Source organism: Myodes glareolus, chromosome 1 (assembly GCF_982192425.1).
Source record: "Myodes glareolus chromosome 1, mMyoGla1.1, whole genome shotgun sequence".
Taxonomy (NCBI): Eukaryota; Metazoa; Chordata; class Mammalia; order Rodentia; family Cricetidae; genus Myodes; species Myodes glareolus.
Genome location: NC_142026.1, coordinates 95,640,560 through 95,664,406, shown reverse-complemented (window position 1 = coordinate 95,664,406; position 23,847 = coordinate 95,640,560). Strand labels below are relative to the sequence as shown.

The window sequence follows — 23,847 nt, the reverse complement described above, 5'->3', positions numbered from 1 at the left end:
GGCAAGACCTCATCCAACAATCTGAAAAACAACATGAAAACACCAGATCCCAAGGACCCTACAACAGTAGGACTTGAACACCTTAACTCAGAAGAAGTGGAAAAAAGTGCCATTATGAAAGCAATAGAGTCACTTAAACAGGATATGAATAACTCCCTTAAAGAATTGGATGAGAAATATAACAAAACGTTTGAAGAAATGAGTATAGAAATAGATGAGAAATATAACAAAAAGTTTGAAGAAATAAGTAAATCCGTGAATGAGACCCTGAGAAACCAAGAAAAAGCAATCAAACAAGTAAAGGAAACAGTTCAAGAATTGAAAACTGAAATGGAGGCAATGAAGAAAACACAAACCGAGAACTGGCTGGATATGGAAAACCTAGGTAAACGAACAGAGACTACAGAATCAAGCATAACCAATAGAATACAAGAGATAGAAGAACGAATCTCAGAATCTGAAGATACCATAGAGAAATTAAATGCTCTGGTCAAAGAAAACGGCAAATCCAACAAATTCTCTTCACAAAACATTCAGGAAATCTGGGACACAATAAAAAAACCAAATCTAAGAATAATAGGGATTGAAGAAGGAGAAGAACTGCAGATCAAAGGCCCAGAAAATATATTCAACAAAATTATAGAAGAAAACTTTCCCAACCTAAAGATCGATATTCCTATGAAGGTTCAAAAAGCATACAGAACACCAAATAGACTAGATCAGAAAAAAACATCCCCTTGCCATATAATAATCAAAACACAAAACATACATATTAAGGAAAAAATTTTAAGAGCTGCAAAGGAAAAAGGTCAAGTAACTTATAAAGGTAAACCTATCAGGCTTACACCGGATTTCTCTATGGAAACCATGAAAGCCAGAAGATCCTGGATAGAGGTACTGCAGAAACTAAGAGACCATGAATGCAAACCCAGACTAATATACCCAGCCAAGCTATTGTTCACTATCAACGGAGAAAACAAAATATTCCAGGATAAAAACAAATTTAAACAATACGTAGCTACTAATCCAGCCTTACAGAGAATATTAGAAGGAAAATCACTACCGAAGGAATCCAACATTCCCAACATGGCCTACAATAACTCGAACATCTAGCGACCATTCATAAGCACAAATCAAAGAAGAAAAACACATACACTCTACTACCTAAAAAAAAAAAAAAAATGACCGGCGTCAACAACCACTGGTCATTAATATCACTTAATATCAATGGACTCAATTCACCTATAAAGAGGCACAGACTTAGAGATTGGATATGAAAACAGGATCCAACAGTCTGCTGTTTACAAGAAACACACCTCAACCACAAAGACAGACACCTACACAGAGTAAAGGGTTGGGAAAAGGTTTTCCAAGCAAATGGACCTAAGAAACAAGCGGGTGTGGCCATTCTAATATCTAACAAAATCGACTTCAAACTAAAATCAATCAGAAGAAATGGAGATGGACATTTCATACTCATAACTGGAACAATTCATCAGGAGGAAGTCTCAATCCTGAATATCTATGCTCCTAATATAAAGGCACCCACATATATAAAAGAAACTCTTCTAGAAATCAGGCAGTCATCAAAGCACACACACTAATAGTAGGAGACTTCATCTCACCTCTCTCACCAATGGACAGGTCAATTAGACAGAAACCAAACAGAGAATTGAGAGATTTATTGGAGGTATTGAATCAAATGGACTTAACAGACATCTATAGAACACTCCACCCAAATAGGAAAGAATATACCTTTTTCTCTGCAGCTCATGGAACCTTCTCGAAAATTGACCACATACTTGGTAACAAAGCAAACTTCCACAGATACAAAAAAATATTAGTAACTACCTGTGTCTTGTCAGATCACCATGGACTAAAATTAGAATTCAACAACAATGCTTCCCCCAGGAAGCCAACAAACTCATGGAAGCTGAACAGTCAACTACTAAATCACCCCTGGGTGAAGGAAGAAATAAAGAAAGAAATTAAACTCTTCCTTGAATTTAATGAAAACAAAGACACAACATACTCAAACCTATGGGACACTATGAAGGCAGTGCTAAGAGGAAAGTTCATAGCACTAAGTGCCCAATTAAAGAAAGCGGAGAAAGCACACATTGGAGACTTAACAGCACACTTGAAAGATCTAGAAAAAAAGAAGCTGATTCACCCAGGAGGTCTAGAAGACTGGAAATAATCAAACTGAGGGCTGAAATCAACAAAATAGAAACACAGAAAACAATCCAAAGAATCAATGAATCAAAAAGCTGGTTCTTGGAGAAAATCAACAAGATTGACAAACCCCTATCCAAATTAATCAAACGACAGAGAGAGAACTTGCAAATTAATAAGATCAGAAATGAAAAGGGGGACATAACCACAGACACAGAGGAAATTCAGAGAATCATTAGATCTTACAATGAAAGTTTATATGCCACAAAGTTGGAAAATGTAAAAGAAATGGACATTTTTTTAGATAAGTACCATATACCAAAGTTTAACCAAGAACAGGTGAACAATCTAAATAGACCTGTTAGTCGTGAAGAATTAGAAGCTGTTATCAAAAATCTCCCTACCAAAAAAAGCCCAGGACCAGATGATTTCAATGCAGAATTCTACCAGAACTTCCAGGAAGAGCTAATACCTATACTCCTTAACGTATTCCACAATATAGAAACAGAAGAGTCATTGCCTAAGTCCTTTTATGAAACTACAGTTACCCTAATACCAAAACCACACAAAGACACAACCAAGAAAGAGAATTACAGGCCAATCTCACTCATGAACATCGACACGAAAATTCTCAATAAAATACTGGCAAACCGAATCCAAGAACACATTAGAAAAATTATCCATTATGATCAAGTCGGCTTCATTCCAGAGATGCAGGGCTGGTTCAACATATGCAAATCTATCAATGTAATCCATCATATAAAAAAACTGAAAGAAAAAAACCATATGATCATCTCACTAGATGCTGAAAAAGCATTTGACAAAATTCAACACCCATTTATGATAAAGGTGTTGGAGAGACTGGGGATACAAGGATCATACCTAAATATAATAAAAGCAATATACAGCAAGCCGACAGCTAACATCAAACTGAATGGAGAGAAACTCAAAGCCTTTCCACTAAAATCAGGAACGCGACAAGGCTGTCCACTCTCTCCATACCTCTTCAATATAGTGCTTGAAGTTCTAGCAATAGCAATAAGACAACATAAGGAGATCAAGGGGATTCGTATTGGAAAGGATGAAGTTAAACTTTCATTATTTGCTGACGATATGATAGTTTACATAAGTGACCCCAAAAACTCTACCAAAGAACTCCTACAGCTGATAAACACCTTTAGTAACGTGGCAGGATACAAGATCAACTCCAAAAAATCAGTGGCCCTCCTATACACAAAGGATAAAGAAGCAGAGAGGGAAATCAGAGAAACATCACCTTTCATGATAGCCACAAATAGCATAAACTATCTTGGGGTTACTCTAACCAAGGAAGTGAAAGACCTATTTGACAAAAACTTTAAGTCTTTGAAGAAAGAAATTGAGGAGGATACCAGAAAATGGAAAGAATTCCCCTGCTCTTGGATTGGGAGAATCAACATAGTAAAAATGGCAATTCTACCAAAAGCAATCTATAGATTCAATGCAATTCCCATCAAAATCCCATCAAACTTCTTCACAGACCTTGAGAGAACAATAATCAAGTTTATATGGCAAAACAAAAAACCCAGGATAGCCAAAACAATCTTATACAATAAAAGAATTTCTGGAGGCATTACCATCCCTGACTTCAAACTCTATTATAGAGCTACAGTATTGAAAACAGCTTGATATTGGCATAAGAACAGAGAAGTCGACCTATGGAATCGAATAGAAGACCCAGATATTAACCCACAAACTTATGAACACCTAATTTTCGACAAGGGAGCTAAAGGTATACAATGGAAGAAGGAAAGCATCTTTAACAAATGGTGCTGGCATAACTGGATGTCAACCTGTAAAAAAATGAAAGTAGATCCATATCTACCACCATGCACAAAAATCAAGTCCAAATGGATTAAAGACATCAACATTAATCCGTCCACTTTGAACCTGATAGAAGAGAAAGTCGGAAGTAGTCTACAAGATATAGGCACAGGAGGCCTCTTCCTAAGTAGGACCCCAGTAGCACAGACAATAAGAGAAACAATGAATAAACGGGATCTACTGAAGCTGAGAAGCTTCTGTAAAGCAAAGGACACTGTCAGTAGGACAAAAAGGCTGCCTTCTGACTGGGAGATCTTCACCAACCCCTCATCAGACAAAGGTCTGATCTCCAAAATATACAAAGAACTCAAGAAACTAGACACTAAAACTCTAATTAACCCAATTAAAAAATGGGGTACTGAACTTAACAGAGAATTCACAACAGATGAACTGCAAATGGCCAGAAGACACCTAAGGTCATGCTCAACCTCCTTAGCGATCAGGGAAATGCAAATCAAAACCACTTTGAGATACCATCTTACACCTGTCAGAATAGCCAAACTCAAAAACACCAATGATAGCCTATGCTGGAGAGGATGTGGGGTGAGGGGAACACTCATCCATTGTTGGTGGGAATGCAAACTCGTGCAGCCACTGTGGAAATCAGTGTGGCGGTTTCTCAGGAAAGTGGGAGTCAACCTCCCTCAGGACCCAGCAATTCCACTCTTGGGAATATACCCTAGAGATTCCCTAACATACTACAAAAGCATTTGTTCCACTATGTTCATAGCAGCACTATTTGTAATAGCCAGAACCTGGAAACAGCCTAGGTGCCCCTCAATAGAAGAATGGTTAAAAAAGGTGTGGAACATATACACATTAGAGTTTTACTCAGCGGAAAAAAACAATGGCATCTTGAATTTTGCATGCAAATGGATGGAAATAGAAAACGCTTTACTGAGTGAGGTAAGCCAGACCCAAAAAGAGGAACACGGTATGTATTCACTCATAAGTGGATTCTAACCATAATTAAAGGTCTTTGAGCCTATTATTCGTGATCCTAGAGAAGCTAAATAAGAAGATGAACCTGATGAAGATTATTTAGCTATCCGCCAGGAGGTAGGAAATAGACAAGAGTCCCAGGTAACCTCAGGTGCATTGGGCGGGGGGAGGGTTGATGGAAGGGGAGAGGGTTAGAGAGAAGGGAGTAGGGGAGGAATGGGGAAAGCTTGGTGGCCTGGGATGGGGGGGGGGGGAGGAAGGATGAATATGGGATCAGGGAAGAATATATTTCAACTAAGGGAATCATTTTAGGGTTTACAGGAGACTTGATTATATATGGGATCCCAGGTCCAAGGAGAGATCCCCCAGATTGTTCTCTGGACAGAGGAGAGGGTGCCTGAATCGGATGTGGCCAATAACCATACTGATGTATATTTTGCTTATCACCATAGATCCTTCATCTGGCGAAGGACGGCGATATAGACGGAGACCCACATTGGAGCACCGAACTGAGCCCCCCAAGGTCCAAATGAGGAGCAGAAGGAGGAAGAACATGAAAAACGAAATCAGGACTACGAGGGATGCTTTCACCCACTGATACAAGGGAACGGATCTAATGAGAGTTTACCAAGGCCAGTTGGACTGGGACTGAACGAGGACGTGATCTAACCAGATTCTCGGAATTTGGCCGGATTCTCTGAATGTGGCTGGCCCGAAGTCTTTCTGAAAAGCCATTGACTATGATACTGGGACCTGTTTCCTCTGCATATACTGGATTTTGGGGATCCAGTCTGTTTGGATACTCACCTTCCTGGACCTGGAGGGAGGGGGGGGGGAACTTGAACTTCCCACAGGGCAGGAAACCCTGACTGCCCTAAGGGACGAAGAGGGAGGAGGAGAGTGAGTGGGGGGAGTGCGAGGGTGTTGGGAAGAGGGTCTGAAATGGAAACTTTTATAATTTAATAAAATTTACTTTAAAAAAAAACAAATTAACTACAACATTATACAAAGTTCTAAAAGATGAGAAAGATCACAAGGATAAATAGGCTAGTATTCAGCACTAACAGATTTCAAATCAATAGGAAAGTTATATTAAAACTAAATGATGTGAATCTTGACTAATGATGGATCCCTTTCACAGAATCAAAATTATTATGTCAATATGTATCAAACATGCTTAATATCATTATTGAGCACACATATGAAAATTAAAACCAGTGTGTAACACCATTCAATAACTGGCATACTGACAAACATTTAAGTCTGATGTCAAGTTACTAGAGGAATATAAGAATTGGTCCTTTGCTGGTTTCAGAAATAATTGATTTTCTGCTTTCTTCAGAAATAATCTACCTCCTCTGTAAGTTGACTACCCCGGTCACTGTGGCTCTGCAGTTCTATTCACAGATGAGGGTTCTAGGGAAGCTTGTGGAAGACATACTCAAGAATAACCAGGTAGATGTACATCATAACATAAATACTGAAATGCATTTGTTATTTAATATTTAAGTATTTTATCTGTATAGATGTGACTAAGTCCTGTGACATACCTTTTACTTCCTGAGACATTGCGGTACTAAGCAACATGGAGGTGGGACGTGAAGATGCAAGGTGATGGCATTTTAATGATGTCTAAATTATAAAACATGTACTCAAAGGACAGTGTTTTGATGACAGTTTTGATGTCTCCAGTCCTATACCTTCAAAGCAAATCAGTCTGAGTATCTGATACACCCAAACGGTACCTGTAAAAAATGGATAACATTCTTGTTTTCAATGCTGAGGTAAGCTTAAGTAATAAATATCTACTGTAATACCATCCATATTCAAGTCATTGGCGCTTTTTAAATAATATTCCATGTATGGTAATGAACCAATGTAAGTTTTGTTTGATTTTTACTTTTACTTAGTAATAAATTTAGAAAACATAAAATCAGCTTTATTGATTTTTACTGAGTCCTTTTTCAGTTGGATTGTTATTTTGTTTAGATTTTTTCAATAACAATAGATGAAATTATTTCAAGTCTCTATATTCTATGTTCTATGGGAAATCTTTCCTAAAGTATTTTTAACTTTTCCTTGACAGATATTATTTTTAGGTATTAATGGGTACCCTCATATTATACAGACACATGTACACAATACACAAAATCACATCAGAATCACTAGCATTTACCTTTTACTCACTTTTTTTCTCTTTTGAGCCTTAGGGATCATTTCTTTTGAATTCGGTTTACGTGAGTATATGTGTGGCATGCATGTGTGTTTGTCTGGTATGAAGGAATGTGTGCTATCCATGTGTGTGTACTATGCATGTGTGTATGCTGAGCATGTATGTATGAGTGAGATATTTGTACATATACATGCTCATATGTTAGTGCAGTCCAGTGTATGTGTAGTTGTCAGACTACAGTTGCCTTCAATCCTGGTTGAGATACATTTATTTTCTAACTCTGTGTTCCAGCTGAGTCATAAGCATCTGCAGATGTTCCTGTCTCTGACTACCACCTCACCACAGGAAGGTTAAGATTACAGACACACATTACCACATCCGGCTTACAAGTGATTAAGTGATCTCACCTCAGGTCTTCACGCTTGCAAGGCCAAGACATGCACTTTGCACACTGAGCCAACTCCTCAGTTTGAAAAGGTTTTTCTGGTCAAACCATGTACAATTCCATTGTCTGTGGTGTTTGGCAATGGCCAAACATGAACTAATTTTTAAAAGGACTTGTGAAATTTTAAGGAGTGCAGATTTATCTCTCAAATTGTATCAACTACAGTAACAGCATCTCCAAGTATTGTCCCAGGTGATTCAGATGCCACCATTATAATAGGATTTTCCTGTTCCCAGCAGGACATAGCTGCTCCAGCACTGCTCAGTACTGATGGACTTCATGCCTCAAGAAAATATGTGTGTGTGTGTGTGTGTGTGTGTGTGTGTGTGCATGTGTGCATGCTTCTTAAACTGTATTAAGTAAACCTCAGTTCCCATGAAATATTTTTAAAGTGAATGGTATGTGGTAGAAAATCCATTGGAAATATGAAGTATTTGTATTTGGAAAATTATATTTGAGACTGTGTCATCTCTGTTCAATAGACTAAGCAATTCAGCACTGACAGAGTGTCCTCTGATGTCAGTATGTTACACATATTGTTATCATAACATTTATACTTGACAATAGAGTGTCCAGTATATGCACTGGTAGTTTTCTTCTGTCCTATAGATTGAAGATTCATGTAGATTTTATCTGATCATAAATTATTACATTAATGCATGTTGCCTCTTGTGGTGAGAAGATAGGAGCTACATGTGCACACATAATATTAAAGCAATGAAGACATTAATGGTACATGTCCCACTTCTGACACTCACCAGATTTTGGATATGTGACTATGAAAACATCATCATATATAATTTCAAAATCTTCTATCTTTTCTCACTCAGTAGAGGATAGAGCTACTCAGTGGCTACATATAATAAGCAACCCCAGAGCTTGTACATCTGAAAGGTTACTCACTTATACCTGCAGGATCTCCTATGAAACTCTTTGTAGTTTACCTAACATCAGAAATGCAAACCAACTCTAAATAATAACTGAACTAAAATTTTAATGGAAACACTCTCAAGACAAACTTGATCTTGTCAAACCTTCATGAACCCAAATATCTCTACTGGATCTGCCACAGAACTCACTGTTTGAAAATTAAAGTGGTCAGAAAATGTTAACAGATCTGATATTACCTTAGCGCTAATATACTTCCCTTCAGTTTTATTTTAAATTCTATTCCCAATAAATTCATAAAATACAGGGTTGACTAAATTGCATGTCAATAAACAGCACTTAATATGGTTTACAGCTGATTTGAGTGAAGCAAATATGGTCTATGCAGTATAGACTGGCCCAGAATTCAACATGTAGATCAGGCTAGAGTCAATGTGCAAGGATGTTCTTGCCTGTACGTGGATTATATTCATGGGCAGCATGCTTGACTAATTTCTTTACAGATATCTCTCAGGTAGACAATCATTTACATTACAATCATTATATATTTCACAGCTTATTCCCTGTCCCCTACATCGGTTAGGAAACATTTTCTGACAAATAAATTTTACATGGTCTCCCAAGTTCCTATGTCTTGAAAACCAACTAACCTTACAGTTTTGGGGACTACATAAACCCTACTTTTTCTAGGTTCAATATTATGTTTTCACACTTTGCACTACAGAGACAGTCCTGTCTGATGGAAAATAAAGCTTGCATAATTTGATTTAGAGAATTTTGGCAATGGTCTTTATTCTACGTCAGTGGGATTAACACAAGGAATCAGGAAAGAACACAAGTCAAACCATTGGATTTGGTTGGGGATATGTATGAAAAGTATGTAGTACCAGATTGGAAGGTGTTGTGAATTAATTACAAATCCCAAGTACATAACACTGTCTCAGAAAGCTGGTTGCAAATAATTCTGTACATTGTTTTTATACATAATCAATTCATTTTAATAAAATTGTCTCAAAAAATTGTTCCTTCTTTACCTTAAGAACTGATTACTCCAGACCCTCTTCTCTATTACAGGCAGGCTAGTACCCAAACTCAGGAAAGATCCCACCCACTGACAACCAATTATTATTCAGAGTCTGCTCAGGATTTCCTCTTTACCCACCTCCCCTTTTCTCCATATAATGGCCGATGTCTTAGCAGAAACTCTCTGCTCTGCCCAAAGCCACACCTGTACCCAGAATCCTGGCCCTTCTTTCCCAGAGGCCATTCCAGTTTCCATAGGCCCAGGACCCCAGAGGTTATGAAGGCCATTCAATCCCCCAGGAGATGCAACCTACTGGACCAGAGGACCCACCAGTCACTAGAACCACAAGTCACTCAGGCTCAAGACCAGAAAGTAAACAGAAACCAAGGGAGGAAATAACCATTCAAAAGAGGATAATGGTCCTTAAGGAAGAAATGAATTAAAGAAATCCAGGAAGCACAAACAAATAATATGAGGAAATGAATAACTCCCTTAAAGAAATCCAAGAGGAGTCCTTATTGGCTCAGGTATACTCCACACCATATGGAAGAACAGGTGAGTGAGCTGACTGCCAGTCAAGCTTCCCCACTTCCCAGATTCTGATTCCCAGGACTCCTGCAGCAGCCCTTACTCCCATTGCATCACCAGAACATCTGTTGGTTCATTTCAGGCAGAAATTCATGCTCCAGTGCAGGGGGTAAGGTTCACATACCCTTGTCTAGCTTGAACTTTACAGCCCAAGGGCTTAACTGTTCTTAAAAATTGAATTTTTTAATTAATAATTATAAAAATTCCTCTCATGATCCTTATACCTATATTATAATCAGATAACCGGACTATGGACTTTCACCAATTAATCATTCACTACAATTGTATGAGGACCCTACTGGGTATGCATTGACCCAGAAAACCAGGATGTTACTACATTCTCTAAGCCAAAACAATTCATTAACTTTTTAGTTACATTTTGAGATCTGTGTCAGCTTCAGTTTCAAATTTGGTTCAACAGATGCATACTGCTCATTTGTGCTACTCCTATGCCTTGTATTGGATCAGAAAAGTCTTGAAGACTCTGAACCACAGCCTGCTACAATACTGAGGGGACTAGGAGGTGAGTAAACAGCCACATGGTGGGACACCCTGCTTCCTATGATCTCCACAGTGGGATAAAACCTGGTATCCTTCCCCAACTCCCTTGGCTTCTCTAGCCAGTCAGCAGTAGAGTTTCATGTAGGTAGGCTACCCTAATACCCACCCTCATCCACAGGACCCTGCCAGCTATTAGCCCCATCCCACCCCCAAACTTGCCTCTCCTCAAGAAACCTCAGTAGATCTCTGAAGCACAACTTGCTACAATACTGAGGAGACTAAGAGCTTGCAACAACACTGAGGGAACCAAAGCAGAGAACCAATAGAGCAAACCAGGAGAGAAGACCAAGACAGTAGCTTAAAAAGATCTCAGTGGCTCCCTGAGAGACAGACATTGACAGTACAGAGCAGACCAAGAACAATTTCCAAAGACTCAGACAACCAATGTAAGGATTGGATCAAAATGCAAAGACACTTCTGGCCTTCTTTGAAAGAAGAGATGAGTAGGCACCAATGCAAAAATTCATCCAACAACCCAAAGGGCAACATGGTAAACTAGAACTCAGTGGTCACATATAGTGCCCATGGATCTACCCCCACTCCTAGGGTTCATCTTGAGGACAGTTTCTGCCTGGGCATGGTACTTTTCCACTTGCGTGGGGGAGGGAATGAATTCCACTGTGCAACAGCTAGGTATATAAGGTTTTTCCTAAGCTTGGATAAATGGCATTCCACTGTTCTCCTTTTGAATGACCCAGGTCTCTTGTGTTTTCTTTCAATCTCCAAGCATTTGCCTGGCTTGCAAATGGTACAGTGGCACAGGAAGTATACCAAGAGTAACACAGGTGTTACAGTCATACAACAGGAAGACTTGATCATCCAAACCCAGAAGAAACTGAAGAAATGACTTTAAATGTAACTTTATGAAGATGATGGAGAACTTTAAAGAGGAAATAAAAACTCCCTTAAAGAAATGGAGGATAAAACAAACAAAAAATTGGAAGAAATTAATATATCCCTCAAAGAAACACAAGAAAATCAAGAAAAAAACAAACAAACAGGTAGCAAACAGTTCAAGACTTGAAGGCTGAAATAGACACAAACAGAGGGAACTCTGGATATAGAAAACAAACAGGAACTGTAGAGACAAGTATATCAAACAGAATACAAAAAAATAGAAGAAAGAATCTCAGGTGTTAAAGATACTATAGAAAAAATAGATCAATTGCTCAAAAAAACATTAAGTATAACAAATTCTTAACACAAAACATGCAGAAAATCTGGGACACAATGAAAAGACCAAACCTAAGAATGATAGGGTTAGAAGAAGAAGAACTCTAGCTCAAAGGTACAGAAAATATAGTCAAGAAAATCATAGAAGAAAATGTTCCCAACCAGAAGAAGCATAACCCTATGAATAGACAAGATGCTTACAGAACCCCAAATAGACTGGATCAAAACAATAAAGTATATCATTGCCATATAATAATCAAAATGCAAAACATACAAAATTAAGAAAGAATATTAAGAGCTCCAAAAGAAAATGTCAAGTAACATATAAAGGTAAACCTATATGAATTACATCCAACTTCTCATGGAAATCATGAATATCAGTGGGTCTTGGGCAGAGGTTCTGCAGACATGAAAAGACAATGGAGGCAAGACCAGACTACTGTACTCAGCAAAGCTTTCAATCACTATCAATGAAGAAATCAAGATATTCCATGACAAAAAAATATGTAGTTAAACAATACATATCCAAAATCCCAGCACTACAGAAAGTACTAGAAGGAAAACCCCAAACCAAGGAAGCTAACTGTACCCACAAAAACACAGGCAACAGATAAGTACTCACCAGTAAAACCCAAAGAAGGGAAACAAGCAAAATCTACTACAAAAAAGTAACAGAAATTAACAAGTCATTAATATCTCTTAATATAAATGGACTCAGTTCACCTATTAAAAAAACAAAAGCTAAGAAAATGCATATGAAAACAGGATCCAGCCTTCTGCTGTATACAAGAAATGCTTCAACCTCAAAGACAGACATTACCTCAGAACAAAGGATTGAGAAAAGGTTTTCCTATCAAATGGACCTAAGAAACAAGAGAGTGTACCTATCCTAATATCTAACAAAATAGATTTCAAACTAAAATCAATCAGAAGATGGAAAAGAACACTTTATACTCATAACGGGAACAATCCTTCAAGATGAAGTCTCAAGTCTCAATCCTGAAAATCAATGTCCCTAATTCAAGAGCACCCACATATGTAAAAAAAAAAAGCATTATTAAAGCTTTATTCTCATATCAAACCACACACACTAATTGCTGGAGATTCCACTCTCATCAATAGACAGGTCAACAAGGTAGAAAGTTAAAGGAGAAATAACAGAACTAGCAGATGTCATCACTCAAATGGACTTAACAAACATCAAAAAGAAATTATCCCCAAAAACATAAGAATATATATTCTCCTCAGTACCATGAGGAATCTTCTGTAAATTTGTCCACATACTTGATAAAAAAAAATAAAATTAAATAAAAATAAATAAATATATAAAACCAACCATCTACAGATGCAAAAAAAATTGGAGTAACCTCCTGTGTCTTATCAGATCACCATGTATTAAACTTAGAATTTAACAACAACAATACTCTCAAAAAGGCTACAAACTCATAGAAATTGAACAGTGAGCTATTGAACCACCGCTGGGTCAAAGAAGGAATAAAGAAAAAAATAAAAAACTTCCTAGAATTTAATAAAAATGAAGACACAGCATATCCAACCTTGGGACATCATAAAAGCAGTGTTATGAAGGAAGTTCATAGCACTAAGTACCCACATAAAGAAAATGGATAAAGCTCACATCACACATGAACACTCTACAACGAAAAGCAGATCCGCCCAGTAGGAGTAAAAGACAGAAAATAATGAAATTGAAAGATGAAATCAGCAAAATAGAAACAAAGAAACAATACAAAGAATCAATGAGATACAGAGCTGATTTTTTGGGAAAATCAACAAGATAGCCAAACACTTATCTAAACTAATCAAAAAGCAGAGAGATAATATCTAAATTAGAAAAATCAGAAGTGAAAAGAGGGACATAACAGACACTGAGTCAATTCAGAGAATCATTAGGTTATTCTATAAAAACCTGTACTTCACATAATTGGAAAATGCAAAAAATGGGCAATTTTCTGAATAGATATCATATACCAAAATTAAATCAAGATCAGGTGAACAATTTAAATAGACCTATAAACTTCAAGGAAATAGAAGCTGTCATCAAAAATGTCCTAACCCTCCCCACCAAAAAAAAAGTCCAAAGCCAGATGATTTCAGTGTAGAATTCTTCTACCAGAACTTTCAAAAATAGCTAATAATTACATTCCTCAAAGTGTCCCACATAATAGAAATGGAAGGAACATTGCCAAACTCTTTTTAATGAGGCTACAGTTGCTCTGAGTACAAAACCACATTAAGTTTCAACCAACAAAAAGAATTACAGACCAATCCCCCTCATGAATATTGATGCAAAAATGCTCAATAAATTACTGACAAACTGAATCTAAGAATACATAAAAAAACATCCACCATAATCAAGTCAGTTTCATCCCAGAGATGCAGAAATGGTTAAGGATACAAAAATCTATCAATGTAATTCACTATATAAATAAAATAAAAGAAAAAGACCATATGATCATCCCATTAGATGTTGAAAAAACATTTAACAAAATCCAACACCCATTCATGTAAAAGGTCTTTGAGAGTATCAGGGATGCAAGGAACACACCTAAACATAATAAAAACAATACATAGCAAGCTGACAGTCAACATCAAATTAAATAGGGAGAAGACCAAAGCGATTCCACTAGAATCAGGAACAAGACAAGGCTGTCCACTCTCTCCATAGCTCTTCAACATAGTTCTTGAAGCTCTGGCTATAGCAATGAGAGAACAAAAGGAGATCAAGAAAATATAAATTGGAAAGGAGCAAGTCACACGTATTCACAGATGATATGATAGTTTACATAAGTGTCCCCAAGAATTCTACCAGGGAACTCCTACATCTGATAAACACTTTCAGTAAATGTGGAAGGATACAAGATCAACTCAAAAAAAATCAATAGCCCTCTTCTATACAAATGATAAATAAACTGAGAAAGAAATCAGTGAGAAACTGAGGGCTGAGGGGACTAGAGAGCCAGTGGCGAGTGTTCCTGCCACTGGCCTTTCTTCTCCCATCCCAAACTGCCCCCAAGTCTGCCTGATTGTCTCTGAGGTGCTCAGAACCCTGCAAGAGTCTCTGCTCTGGCTGAGGGGACCAGAGAGTTGAACAAGTGGCCACACAATCAGACACGTTGAAGTGTAACTCACTGGGATGGTCCCAGAGGGACTGAATCCAGGCTCCCTCCAATTCCCTAAGATTTTCTGGTCATCCAGATGGGTGTGGTCCTCCTTCTGTGCTTTCTTTACCCCATCCTAGCCTGCCCTCTAGCTCATCCTTTCACCTGCAAGGTCCTTGGAACACTGCAACACAGCCTGCTCCAGTGCTAAGGGGACCTAAGAGATCATAGACCAAGCAAAACACCAAAGAACTCAGTCAGCCACAACAAAGATTGGACCAAGATGCCAAGACTCTGCTGGCCTCATTTGAAGGAAGAAATGGGTAAGAAACAATGCAAAAATTCCTCCAACATGGTAAAAATAGAATTCAGCAAACATGGTAAAAATAGAATTCAGCAAACACGCAACAGGAAGACTTGAACATTCTAACCCAGAAGTAGAAGAAAACAACTTTAAATGTAACCTTATGAAAATGATGGAGACCTTTAAACAGGAAGAGAAAAACTCCCTTAAAGAAATGGTAGAGAAGACAAACAAAAATTTAGAAGAAATTAATAAATCCCTCAAAGATACCCAAGAAAACCAAGAAAAATCACTCAAACATGTAAAGGAAACAGTTCAAGACTTGAAGACCGAAATGGAGGTATTAAAGAAAAGACAAACCAAGGAGAGACTGGATATGGAAAATCTGGGTAAGCAAAGGGTAAGCAAACAGGAACTACAGAGACAAGTATAACCAATAGAATACAAGAGATAGAAGAATCTCAGGTGCTGAAGATAATATAGAGAAAATAGACTCATGATCAAAGAAAACATCAAATCCAACAGATTCATAACACAAAACAATCAGGAAATTTGAGATACCATGAAAAGACCAAAGCTAAGAATAATAGGGGTAGAAGAAGGAGAAGAACTCTACCTCAAAAGCCCAGAAAATATATTCAACAAAATTCTAGAAGAAAACTTTCCCAACCTAAAGAACGATATCCGTGTGAAGGTACAAGAAGCTTACAGAACTCCAAATAGACTACATTTTATAAAAATCTCCTCGCCATATAATAATCAAAACACAAAACATACAGAATAAAGAAAGAATATTAAGAGCTGCAAAGGAAAGTGGTCAAGTAACATATAAAGGTAAACCTATATGAATTTCATCTGAAATCTCAATAGAAACTCTGAAAGCCAGAAGGTCTTGGATAAATGTGCTGCAGACACTGAGAGACCATGGATGCAAGCCCAGACTACTTACTATACCCAGCAAAATTTTCTTTCACCATCGATGAAGAAAACAATATAAACCATGACAATAACAGATTTTAACAATTCATGTGCACAAACCCAGCCTTACAGAAAGTACCAGATGGAAAACCTCAACCCAAGGAAGCTAACAACCCCTGCAATAGCATAGATATCTGATAACCCTTCACCAACACAACTCAAAGAAGGAAACACACAAACAATAACACCAAAAAATAATCAGAGTTAACAACCACTGATCATTAATAATGCTTAATATCAATGAACTCAATTCACCTATAAAAAGGCAAAGGTTATAGAATGGATACAAAAACAGGATTAAACATTCTGCTGTTTACAAGAAACACATCTCAACCTCAACGACAGAGTAAAGGGTTGGAAAAAGTTTTTCCAATCAAACAGACCGAAGGAAAAAATGGGTGTGTCTATACTAATACCTAACCAAATTGATTTCAAACTAAAATCAATCAGAAGAGATGGAGAAGGACACTTTGTACTCATAACAGGAACAATTCATCATGATAAAGTCTCAATCCTGAACATCTATGCCCCTAATATAAAAGCACCCACATGTGTAAAAGAAACATTATAAAACTCAAACACATCAAACTCCACACACTAAGAGTAAGAGATTTCAACACTCCTCTCTGACGAATGGACAGATCAACCAGACAGAAACTTAACAGAGGAATAAGAGAAATAACGATGTAATGAATCAAATGGACTTAACAGACATCTATAGAACATTCCACCCAAACAAGAAAGAATATACCTTTTTCTCAGTACCTCATGGATCCTTCTCTAAAATTGACCAAATACTCAGTAACAAAGCAAACATTCACAGATACAAAAAAATTGAGCACAGATTCAAAGCAATGTCCATCAAAATCACAGCAAAATTCTTCAAAGACCTCAACAGAATAATATTCAACTTCATATGGAAAAGCAAAACCCCCACGATAGCCAAAACAAATAGTACAATAAAAGAACTTCTGGAGGCATTACAATGCCTGACCTCAAATTCTACTACAGAGCAACAGTACTGAAAACAGCCTGGTATAGGCATAAGAACAGACAGGAGGACAAAGGGAGCCGAATAGAAGGCCCAGATATCAATCCACACATCTTCAAACACCTGATTTTTGACAAGGAAGCAAAATATATCAAATGGAAAGAGAAAGCATATTTAATAAGTGGTACTAGCATAACTGGATATCAACATGTGGAAGAATGAAAATAGGCTCATATCTATCACCATGCACAAAACTCAAGTCCAAATGGATCAAAGACCTCAACATAAAGCCAGCCACACTGAACCTTATGAAAGAGAAAGTGGGAAGTACACTTAAATGCATTGGCACAAGGAACCGCTTCCTAAATATTACCCCAGCAGAACAGACACTGAGAGAAACAATTAATAATTGGGACCTCTAAAAACTGAAAAGCTTCTGTAAAGCCAAGGACATGGTCAACACGACAAAATGACAGCCTACAGAATGGAATAAGATCTTCACTAACCCCACATAAGATTAAGGTCTGATCACCAAAATATACAAAGAACTCAAGAAATTGGACACCAAAAGAACACATAATCCAATAAGAAAAAAATGAATTACAGACCTAAACAGAGAACTCTCAATAGAGGAATCTAAAATGGCTGAAAGACACTTAAGAAAATGTTCAACATCCTTAGTCATCAGAGAAATGCAAATCAAAACAACTCCGAGATTCCATCTTACACCTGAAAGAATGGCCAAGATCAAAAACACTTATGACAACTTATGCTGGAGAGGTTGTGGGCAAAGGGAACACTCCTGCCTTGCTGGTGGGAATGCAAGCTGGTACAAGCCCTTTGGATGTCAATGTGTCGATTTCTCAGAAAATTAGGAAACAACCTTCCACAAGACCCAGTAATACCACTTTTGGTTATATATCCAAAGGATGCTAAATTATGCCACAAGGACATGTGCTCAACTATGTTCATAGCAGCATTGTTTGTCATAGCCAGAACCCGAAACAACCAAAATGCCCCTTGACCAAAGAATGGATAAGGAAAATGTGGTATATTTACACAATGGAGTACTACATAGCAGAAAAAATACAGTGACATCTTGAATTTTAAAGGAAAATGGATGGAGCTAGAAAACATTATTTTGACTGAGGTAACCCAAACACAGATCAATAGTTATCACATGTACTCACTCATATTTGGTTTTTAAACATAAAGCAAAGTAAACCAGCCTGCAAACCACAATCCCAGAGAACTTAGACAACAAATGAGGACACTAAGAGAAACTTACATATATCTAATCTACATGGGAAGTAGAAAGTAGAAAAAGACAAGATCTTCTAAGTAAATTAGGAGCATGGGGACCTTGGTGGGGTATTGAAAGGGGGAGAGGAGAGTCAGGGAGGGGAGCAGAGAAAAATGTAGTGCTCAATAAAAATCAATAAAAGTTATCAAGAAAAAAAGAAATGAAACACATGAAAAAAATAACATCATGAAATTTTCAGTCAAATGGAAGGAACGAGAAAAAAAATATCCTGAGTGAGGTAACCTGCCACATCCACGGCTGTCACGCCGGTGTAGCAGAAATGCTGACTGGACGGACTGAGGCTGGAGGATTAGGGGTCTGTGCTCCATGGAGTTTATGCCCTGGGCTGTTCCCTGGCAATCAGCTGTGGTACTGATGCCACCTGAATTGCCATCTGCATTGACTCGACCCTCGCTGTCACTGGCACCACTGAAGCTGTTCCTTTCTTATTCTTTTGTTCTATTCTCGTATTTTGCCAACAGACCATGCTGTTCCAATGAATGAAACTGCTGAAAGCCTTTAAAGAAGTAGTTAGTTCTGGGAATTGGGGGTCATCGTTAGAATAATTCCTTAATGATGTGGAGCAGAAGGAGTTAGTCTTACTGGGAGAAACCTTAGTAACCTTCTGCAGAGAAACAGTTACAGCAGCCCCCACTAGGCATCTGCCTGGGAAGACACGTACAGCTGCAATTAGAAATCAGATGGTGGTCGCCCCCATGCTGACCCCAAAGTGTGGTAATTACCTTGATCCATTCCCATATACAGAAGGCCTATAAGGCCTTTTCTGTGAGCAGAAGAGGCCTAAACTGATAACAACATCAGAGCCTGGGAATCAGGAAGAGAGTTGAGATCAATGGTGTGAAACAGTCTCAGAGAAGTGTGACATCATGTCTTTGAGCAACAACCACAACTAGCGTTTAGAACAGACAATGGACACATATTTGCTGTTCTTGTTAAATGACAGTGCTGTTCCTTTTCTTTGTTTATATTCTATGATCTAATGACGTATGCCTTTGCCAAGTTCCTTGATTGGAAAAGTATAAAAGCCTTAGGCTAATTAAAGTGAAAACACAGCAACATATTCAACCACATTGAGTGTGTTTGCTTGTCATTTCCTTCGCCGTATCCTGAAATCTCCTATCCCTTTGTCCTGTTTTCCCTCGGTCTGAGTGTCTCCACGAGAGACGGTCCGTGGCAGTAACCCAGACTCAGAAAGACAAACATGGTATGTTCTCACTTATAAGTGGATATTAGCTGTAAAGAAAAGAATAATCATGTTACAGTCCACAGATCCAGAGAGGCTAAGAAACAAGGTGTGCCCAAGTGGTGACACATGAATAACACTGGAAAGGGGAACAAGAACAGATTCTCCTGGTGGACTGGGGCCTGATGGGGATAGAACTAGGAGGGATCAGGCTGGGGAGCATGAGGGAGAAAGTACTGGGAGACATGAATGGAACTGGAGGTCACTCTGGAGGCAAAGGTAGAAAACTAGTGCAATGGAAACATCATGAAGGTGACCATAGTGAAGGGACCAGTAATTGCCAATACAGAACCTGCACTGGCCATCTGCTGTAATCAAGCATGGCTTGTAAAGGGGGACTTGGCCAACAATCCAGCCATAAAGCCCTCAACCTACAATTTGTCCTGCCTGCAAGATGTGCTGTGGTGAAGGTGGAGCACAAGGCATGGGAGTGGCAACCAGGTACTGGTCCAGCATGACAGCCAGTCCAGGAGAGGGAGCCCATGCCTGACATGCTGGAGGACAAGTAACTAGAGGCTAGGTAGCACAGATAACTAGAATAGAACCAGACGTCGATGGAATGACTCCCAGTGATACTCTGCTATACTCATAGACACAGACTGCCATAATCATCAGCAGCAAGGCTTTATCCAGCAACTGATAGCAGCATATACAGAGGCCCACAGCCAAACATTAGGCAGAGCTCAGGGAGCCCTGCGGAAGAAGGGGAGGAAGGATTGGAGGAGCCAGAGGGGTAAGGGACACCACATGAAAACCCATAGACTCAGCTAACCAGGGCTCATAACAGCTCACAGAAACTAATCCAAAAATCAGGGAGCTGCATAGGTCTGACCTAGTTCCCCTGCATGTATGTGACAGCTCTGTAACTTAGTGTTCTTGAAAGGACTGTTAACAGTGGGAGTGGGAGCTGTCTCTGACTCTGTCTGACTTTGGAATCCTTTTCCTCCTACTGAGTTTCCTCACCCAGTCTTAATATGATGGGATGTGCCTAGTGTTAATAGAACTTGTTATGCCATGGTTGGTAGACATCCCTGAGAGACATGCCCTTTTCTCAAGGGACACAGAGGAGGAGTGGAGCTGGAGAAAGGAGAATTGGGAGGGAGAGGTTGAGAGGGGAGGAGGGAGGGGAAACTAAAGTTAGAATGTAATACATGGGAAAATAAACTGAAAAGCTGCCTTTCCTCCTGTAGATGGCACTTTAATTCATGTGGTTTAAAACAGGATCCAGACTTACATGCAGTGTTTATTCATCCTCAGCTCTCCATTTAATTACTATTCAATAAGTTGCAGTTATTTGATGTCCATTTATCTTGGAGAAGGTGCATATGTTCTCAATGCATATTGTCTTTTCTTTTATTTATTTATTTATTTATTTATATTTTATGTACATTGATGTGTTGTCATGAGTGTTGGGTCTCCTGGAACTAGAATTACAGACAGTTGTGAGATGCCATGTGATGGCTGGGAATTGAACCTGGGTCCTCTGGAAGAGCAATCAGTGCTCTTAACAACTGAGCCATCTCCCCAGCCCAAATATTGTGTTTTCCATAGGCCTGGCAGACAGATTCTGTGTGTGTCTCTGGAAGTCTTCTCTAAAAGTTCTATGGGCTTTCAGTTTCATTCTATTCTCTCTGGCTCTCCATGTTCAGCCACAGTTACCACTTCAAGATGCACATCTGATTCTCTTCATTGTTTTATATTTGAATTCCTAGAAACTAATCTAATCACACTAGTATTTGTAAAAGTAGAATTTAACTCAAAATTGACACAATTTGAAATCATTCATTAATTTCATTGCAATTAACCAAGGGGTAGTTCACTTATTTTCTTCCTTAATGAATCTTGGTATTTATTGGTTAAAATACACAGTTATTAATATTGATATTAAAATATATCTTCTGCTTAATGGATTTACATGTTTTATTTTACACTAACATTAAAATTCGAATCTTCATTTATATCCCAGATAACATCATGAGAAAATTTCTCATGTTCTCCTTGCATATCATGTCAAATCTTTCTTTCTGTTTTACTGTCAGACGATGTTTCCAGTCTCCAATGGTACCTAATGGGATAAGCATGTGAACAGCACACATATGAGTGAGCTTTTCTCCAACCCGTTTAAGGTAACTGTGAGATTTCTGTAGAGTTTGCTACCTTGCCATTCTTTATAGAAGACTGGGCAGTGCAAGAAGCATATGCAATAACACAGCAAATGCATTACGAAATCACTACTCCATGTGTTATGTGAATTGCTGCACACATCTCTAAGGTTTACAAGTAGCATCCACATATAAGAGAAAATGTTCAGTATTTGTCTTTCTGTGTCTGCCTTTCCTCACTCAGGATAATTTATTTTTAAGCTCTATCCATTTATATCAGGATTCCAAAATTTTGGGTTTTGTAACAGTTGAATAATATACCACATTTTTATTATCCATCAGTGAGGACAGCACCCATAGTTGTTCAGAGACTTTGACTTCACCTCTGACTGAGGACAATTGTTAAACCTGCACTCAACAACTGTTTGTTGAACCTGGTAAGTACATATTTGGATGTTTGGAGTCTAAAGGTGTACTCTCTGATGCTGGGTAAAGGTCCTACATCCATTTGAATGTCCTGGAACTTCCCATTCCCTGTTCACAGTGGGGGTTATTCCTGATGTCTGGGCTCTGGGTGTGCTTTCTTTTCTCCTTACTCTTTCCTGGATGATTATTCGTTACTCTCTGGAATGGAATACTTCTCTTCCTGTCCTCCACTGACATCTATTTAATGTTCCTGTTGGATCCTCGTTTTTCCATGGGAATTTCATTGCTCCTGGAACCCATTGCTCAAGCCCCCTTTATCACATCACCAACTCTATGTCTTGTTATCAAGATTCGGCTTAGAAGCTTTGAGGGCCTTGAGAAAGCTATAGTTTCACTCAGCCGTCTCTTATTTCCACTCCTGCTATTTCTGCCTGTCATTTCTGGGTTCTCTTCTACTTCTTAGAGTCCTTTTCTTTACCCACTCTTCTTTTCTTCCTTGCTCCCTTCCTTCCCTCCTTTCATTCTTGCTTCCTTCTTTTCTTCTTTCCTTCCTTTCTTTCTTGGTACTCAGTTAAAGAACTCCTTCATTCAGTGATACTCCAAGACAGTCTTTAATGCCTATGTATGCCCCCCTTCAATCTTTTAACATATTTATATGGATTTCTACTGTTACCCAGATGTCTCTAGCACTTCAGTCACCTGAATTTCGGCCCTCTGTCCTTTACCATGGTGTGAATTAAACACGGCTATAGTCAGAAAACCAAGGCTAAAGAAACCCCTATCTGTAATAAAGAGTAGAAATAATTATATTTGGTTTTACTGTCAACCTTCTATAAATCAGAAATCTATGTAGGGAGCCTTCCCTAAATAAGTGTCCTGCCTTGGATGATGTGGAGAGACCTTTCCCGTTGTTGCACCTTCTGACAGTAGTCCAGATAAAGGGTGTGCCAGAGGAAGCTGATTGCTCCGTTTGTTCCCTTGTCCTTTCCTCTTGCCACCCTGGCAATTTGTCCTTTTGCTGCTGCTGTTGATCCCTTCTCTGATATCAGAAAAGTGTTTCCAGGCTTTTGTTATAGAATGGAGAGCTGCAGCTCTCCAGGGACCTTCCAGGCTCTGCTGCCAGACTGGGACTGTTGAGACACCCAGCCCTGGGGCTGAACAACTGAGGACTGTCAGCCCATGCACTGTGCCTAGCAAGACAGCCATTGTGGAACTACACTGGCTGCTCGGATACCCATTTTTAAATCGCAGTAACTACTGTAGTCTCCTCTCTTAGTTGTGCTTCTGTTGTTTCTATGTCAAAATTGAGTTGATAGATTCACTTACATTTAGTTCACTAGCAGGGACTTTAGAGACATTTAAATGTGTTATGGATATTTCCCAAGTCAGTAGCTTAAAATTTAGTTCACAGCATAATAACATTATATGTAAGAGCAAAGAAAATCTAAAGTGCGTTATCTACAAAGGTTGACAAAAATAATAATAATAATCTATCGTATATAAGTATAACATCTTCAAACAACAAAAA

At 38.5% G+C, this 23,847-nt stretch overlaps 1 long non-coding RNA gene across 1 annotated transcript; it reads left to right on the top strand.

Moving 5' to 3' along the window:
• Positions 1–10,516: 10,516 nt before the first annotated feature.
• On the top strand, positions 10,517–22,456 carry LOC146895874 (uncharacterized). Its single transcript, XR_015738999.1, has 3 exons — positions 10,517–10,621; positions 21,831–21,917; positions 22,236–22,456. It is a non-coding gene; the product is annotated as an uncharacterized LOC146895874 (long non-coding RNA).
• Positions 22,457–23,847: the final 1,391 nt, after the last annotated feature.